Below are 6,022 nucleotides of genomic sequence, written 5' to 3'. Positions count from 1 at the left end.
TCTGGCTCACAGAAATTTGGTATCAATTAATTCTATCTCAGTAGAGTACACTTTCAAAAAGTGTAAAGTTTAGAATTAGCAAGTGGGATTTTTCTGGCCATAAGAGTAGGAAAAAATATTTTTTAAAATCCTCCAGTTTTTTTCCTGCAAAGGAAAATGAACAGTTAATGTCAGCCCATTTCCAACCCACTCCCCCAATCCGTGAAACTGGGGTCCTTCGCTAGCTACTTTGTTGAAGTAGGCTAGAGCAGTGGATTCCCATGACAGCAAGATTTAATTTTGAAGCCTGAAATTATGAAGGCTCAAAGGTTGAAGTGTGAAATGAAATTCTGACTCAACATAATGAATATTTATGGCCTTGGCAATACATCTCAGCCATCATTCAAAGGAAAACAATAAAATTTTCTCAGTGTTCGTCTGGCCGCAATCTCAGTGATTATCAGAGGAAGACACAGACTCCTGCCAACAGATAAATCTTCCTAGCAAGTGTGACACACAACAGTACTGGCTCCTTGCTTTCTGAATTCTGTGGTCTGGGCACCTTCTCAGAAGTCGCTGGAAATGTAATAACAGTTTGAATCATGGAATCTATCTGCTTGCAAAAAAAAAAAAAAGAAACATAACACAAAACATTAAAATCTTTCACTAAACAGACAGTTGAGGAAAATTCAACAATTCTTTTATCACCTTAAGTCTTAACATGTTTTATGATTACCACTTAATTCTTAATATTACCTGACAGGAGATATGATTTGGGCTCTTTCCCTCGAAATAAAGTTCTCAATAGAACAAAATCCAGCAGATGTCTGAGTTTAAAAGCCTATATATAGCCAGAGACTTCAGGCCTCACTGAGAAAAAGCAGCATGGGGACAAAAGAGAATGAAACTTCCAGAAGTGAAAAGCTATGGGTTATTTGTTTCCTTGGAGTTTTGCATTGAAATTGTTGTCAGTTTAGTTTCACAAAGCATAAAAATCACATCTGTATCCAATACATACATACCCTGGAGATAATTCAGGAATATTTAATTTTCTGTGGGACTTGCTGGCTTTGCTACGATTCCACAGTAAGATTTAAGAAGTGCTTGTGAAGCTAAAAAGAGGAACCCAAAGTGCTCAAGTCTGTCAAAAAGATGTTATTAACAATCTTTCTTTTTTTACTTCTGGTTCATTCTTTTTTTAAAAAAATAAATTTATTTATTTTTATTTTTGGCTGAGTTGGGTTTTTGTTGCTGTGCACGGGCTTCTCATCGCGGTGGCTTCTCTTGCTGTGGAGCACGGGCTCTAGGCGCGCGGGCTTCAGTAGTTGTGGCTTGTGGGCTCTAGAGTGCAGGCTCAGTAGTTGTGGTGCACGGGCTTAGTTGCTCCACAGTATGTGGGATCTTTTAGTGAAAAGAGAACTTAATTTAGGGACCAAAATGCCAGAGAACTATTATCCTAGGGCTAATGCAAGTTTCAAATGAATTCATGTACACAAAACCAGTTTGTTGTACTACACATGCATGCCAATATTTTGGGGGTAAATGTCTAGGAGCAGAGGAATAGAGTACAGAGTGATTCACTAAAACTCTGCAATCCTTAGATAAAGACATCTTGAAATAGGCATTACCTTTTGCAGATGTCACAAAGACATTTTTCACAAATCCAGGAAGGGGAAGATGTAAGGGGCAGAAAATTCCAAGGAAAATCCAAAAGAGCTCGTAAGTGATGCTTAGGACTGAAGCCAGGCCGCACACCTCTACAGTCCAAATCCCAGAACAGAATCAGGCTCTGCTGTGACATCCAGGCTTTTCATAAGTGCCTCTTCAGGAATCCATTTTCACCTGTATCTCCCACAGTGTGTTCTAGACTGAACTAAATTTACAGGATATCATTTCTCTTCATTTTACCCAGAGGAGGAGAGCAGGACCTTTGTGATAGAGTGGAAGGGGGCCCGAATGAGGTCTCCCTTCCTGCCTCTAGGCTGAGCCCACATGATGTGAGAACCTGCGATTAGCAAAACTGAGGCCACTCCCATGGCCAGAGAAGTATTTATAAACCCAGCTGTCTTGTCAGATAGAGGTAGTGAAGATCCCAAAGGCATTTCTTTTCTTTTAATATTTATTTATTTGGTTACTCTGGGTCTTAGTTGTGGCAGGTGGGCTCCTTAGTTGCGGCATGCACATGGGATCTATTTCCCTGGCCAGGGATGGAACCTGGGTCCCCAGCATTGGGAGTGTGGAGTCTTAACCACTGCGCCCCCAGGAAGTCCCTGCAAAGGCATTTCTATCTTTGCATTACGGGTCAGCAAACATTTTCTCAGGGGGCTGGGCACTGCCTCAGTTTCTCACACATAACAATTACTTCTGAGGGAATCACGTTAATTCCAGGGTTGCAGTGATGCTCTAAAATTACTGAACAGCTAAGGGGCACCACAGAGAACGGTCTCAAGCTTCAGCTTGCGTCTGTGGAAATCTGGGTCTCGAATGCCATTTCAGCTCAGGAATGTTTGGTGGCTCAACCCGTTGTGCAACACCTGCAGCCACTTCTCTTAAAATGACGCTCGCAGAACGCTCTGGCCAGCTCAGACCTAGACGCTTCTGGGTCATGTGCCCTATGCACAACCACCACACCCTGTCAGAATGCAGCGTGACCTTTAGGACTGCAGTCAGGGTACGAAAACACGGACCTGCTAAGTGTTCAAGCAAAGTTTCATCTTAGGCTCAATAATCCTGACTCTTCATTTAGGGCTGATATATAGGAAGAAATGATCTCAAATTTATAAGGTTTTAATTATGGGTTCAACAGTGAATTTGCTTTTGGTGGAGTGGGGAGAAAGGAGAAATTTTACTATATATAGTAAAGGCTTATCTATAAATAAGCACAGGGAAGAAAAACACTTTTAGGATGCCTGAGTCAGCATGTTTACATGGTATGATTATTTAGTTTGGGGTCTAATTACACTTTGTGACCCCAAATCCTAGGATTCTCCTAAGTTTCCTGTAATTCCCACCCCTACCTCCCCATTAATGTCCACATGGGAGATCACAAACTGATAAAGATGGTGACTTCCATGTTCAAAACACCCAAGTGGGGCTTCCCTGGTGGCGCAGTGGTTGAGTCCGCCTGCCGATGCAGGGGACACGGGTTCCTGCCCTGGTCTGGGAGGCTCCCACGTGCCGTGGAGCGGCTGGGCCCGTGAGCCATGGCCACTGAGCCTGCGTGTCCGGAGCCTGTGCTCCACCAACGGGAGAGGCCACAACAGTGAGAAGCCCACGTACCGCAACAAACAAACAAACAAAAAAACACCCTAATGCATTTGAGCATAAATGCAGATTTCTTACAACTGTTTAAGAAGTGTATTTTTATCATACTTTCTCACTACAGAATTTCTAATGAGAAAGCTCGTAACTCAAATGCCACATCATATATAAGAAGTTGGTGCTTTGGAAGAAATATTTTGAACACTATTTTCTTCGATTCTTTAAGTCACTGATGTTTGGTGCTAATACTTGATGAGTGGTTTTAAGTCAAAGACAGAAAGCAGTATGTTCAACACATACAACATTTTGCATTTTAGGTTGCTTTATTAGAAACTTAAATTTAGGTGCATTGTTTCAATTTCTTTGGTCTAGATACATGATCTTTTTTCCTGGCCTTGGTCGATACTATCAAAGCCATCCCACTTAGCTCCCTGAAAGAGCCCCGACTTGCTTTCCTTGCATTTCATGGATGTCATTATCATACTCGACTGTACACAGCAACTCTATTATAAATTTGGAGAACACAGGCTTTATATTCTTCCTGCTGAAGAACTACTCTTAACCTTTAATGACAGCTGTATTTTCTCAATTTAATAAAATGTCTGCCAACTGTACTGGCAAAGCCAGTATCACACACTAGATAAGTGACATGACACTCCCCATGACTAGCACTACGTCTCTGGATCCTCACATCGTAAGTTTGCAAATTCTTCTCCCTATTCCAGTTAACGCAAGAGCGGAATGAGACAGTTCAGAGTAGGCAATAAACAATTCAGGTTTTCTGGAGTGAACTGCCAATATTTATTAAAAAAAAAAACTAAAACAAACTTACCAGAACATAAATATGAGTAAAAGTTAGGTGACTTTGCAAATAATACAGCCCCTACTGTTAGGTGCACCAGATGCTGGACTTTTGAAACAACAGTTAAGCTTTGACATCACATCGCTTCCTGTATGTTACTGTCCTGTATATTTCTGTATGATGTTTGTTCCTCTGATTTACCTGGAATCAATGACTCTAGAGGGGAAAAAAAAGGATTCTTTAAGAAGCTGATCAATTTTGGGTCCCACATTAGAAAACTACCAAACATCAATAACAACCACGGGGATAAAACAAATACGTCACTGGGGAGCACTTCTGAGTAACATCTTGAGTTTATTTTCGTTTACTGGCCTCAAGTCTCCCGGTGAACAATTATTTGGAAGATTCACTTGCTGTCAGCACATGTACTAATTTTCTGATTTTTAAACCTGAGCACCTCCAAAGCAGAACCAGGTCACCTCCAGCCACAACTTTTTAAATACTTAGGGTTTAAAAACAAAGTAATTTGTAGCAGTACTTAGTGTCCAACAGAAACCACTCCATCTGTTAAACAACATCTGACTGCAAAAGCTTCTCTTACTGTCGGTTGATAGATAATGACATGGCACAGCCATTATCACCGTGGCAACAGTAATCGGAAACTATCAGAGGAAAATTGCACATGGCACTGCTGTCCCTTGAGCAGCCATGCCTCAGCTTCCTCTGGAGAATGCTTTCTCTGCAAGTCTGGTGTGCTCTAGGGTACCACCAACCCAGCACCGCTCCAAGACTACAGACCACGTGGCGAGTTCACTGAGCCCCGCTCTTCTGGGATCATTCTTTCCACCAATGTGAGCACCGCTAGGTTCCAAGCACTGTTCTGCGTACTGAGAATACAATAATGAATGAAGCTGACAGTCTGGGAGGGAAGTCAATAAACAAGTTAACAAATATATGTCAAGATGTACTAAGCACAATGGAGAACAGAGAAAGCAGTGGGTCTAGGGAGGCTTCCCTTCCCTCCTCTCTACCCTCACATTGATTTGTACCTGCTTCTCATTTCTCAAGCTCTGGGCACAGGTCCCGCGCCGGCACCGTGCCTTGCACGCAGCAGCTGCTCAGAAAACGTCTGTCGAATGAACCAATTCCTTTCTTAGTTCCCCATTCAACCTTTCCTGGGCCCAAGCCTAGGGGCTTAGGTCGGCTGGAAAGTCAGCGAAGCCCCGATCACACAGACGAGAGCTCTTTACAAACTTTAAAAATCAAAGTTGTTTTAGTGAAATAATCGCGCTGCAGAGGCGGGAACCACGGGAAGGGGTCTGGGCCTCTGCTCCCACGGGGGCAGCGGGACCACAGGAGGGCTGCGACACACGGCCCGGGCCCCGACGCCGTAGCCCCGGGCAGGCCTGGCCGCCAGAGCCCGGCGCAGTCCCTGCTCTCGCCGCGAACAGCCGCGGCCTTACTGAAGCTCCGGGAAGCTCACCTAAGCCGGGAACGGCGGATCCAAGCCTGCTCCAGCCCCCCCACCACCCGGAACGCCAGAACCAGCGGCCGGCCAACCGCGCTGCCGTAGCAACGCAACCTCCGCCCGCACCGGAACCGGAACCTTCATCTGGAAGTGACCCCTTCCCGGCGTTCCGCGGAACGACGAAACCCCGCCCAGCGCCTGTCCCAAGTCCTCCCGGAGCGTCCCAGCAGGCCCGTCTACCCTTCAGAGAGAAGCCGTCTTCCCTCTCGTTTCGCCTCCCCTTGCCTCGGAGCGTGACCCTGATGGACATCCACTCTCTCCAATCAACTGACAAAACGGTTTCCGGAGGCCAATGGTAAGGCGATAGAATGCGGCTCAGGCGTAAGGACCGCCTCCAACCTGTCGGGGCGGGACGAGTAACATGATTGGTGGAATCCAGCAATTGAGGGCCAGGGTTCTCCAATCACGGAGAGCTTTTCGTCGCCGGTCCAATGAGGGCCTCCGGGGGGCGG

At 45.1% G+C, this 6,022-nt stretch overlaps 1 long non-coding RNA gene and 1 other non-coding gene across 7 annotated transcripts; both read right to left on the bottom strand.

Annotated features, from left to right (window-relative positions):
- Window positions 1–334: 334 nt before the first annotated feature.
- On the bottom strand, window positions 335–5,875 carry LOC109547146 (uncharacterized). 6 transcript variants are annotated; one of them, XR_012329854.1, is made up of 4 exons: window positions 5,092–5,875; window positions 4,073–4,258; window positions 1,608–1,852; window positions 335–1,380 (listed from the first exon to the last, which is right to left on the bottom strand). It is a non-coding gene; the product is annotated as an uncharacterized lncRNA (long non-coding RNA). The 6 variants fall into 6 exon arrangements; XR_012329856.1 differs by lacking the exon at window positions 1,608–1,852 and having other exon boundaries at window positions 4,073–4,929; XR_012329853.1 differs by lacking the exon at window positions 1,608–1,852 and having other exon boundaries at window positions 5,092–5,868.
- Window positions 4,567–4,841, bottom strand: LOC117311467 (small Cajal body-specific RNA 13). The gene has a single exon (XR_004525664.1).
- Window positions 5,876–6,022: the final 147 nt, after the last annotated feature.

This window comes from Tursiops truncatus, chromosome 2 (genome assembly GCF_011762595.2).
Source record: "Tursiops truncatus isolate mTurTru1 chromosome 2, mTurTru1.mat.Y, whole genome shotgun sequence".
Taxonomy (NCBI): Eukaryota; Metazoa; Chordata; class Mammalia; order Artiodactyla; family Delphinidae; genus Tursiops; species Tursiops truncatus.
Note: the sequence above shows the minus strand (reverse complement) of the source record. Positions and strands in the feature narration are given on the sequence as shown.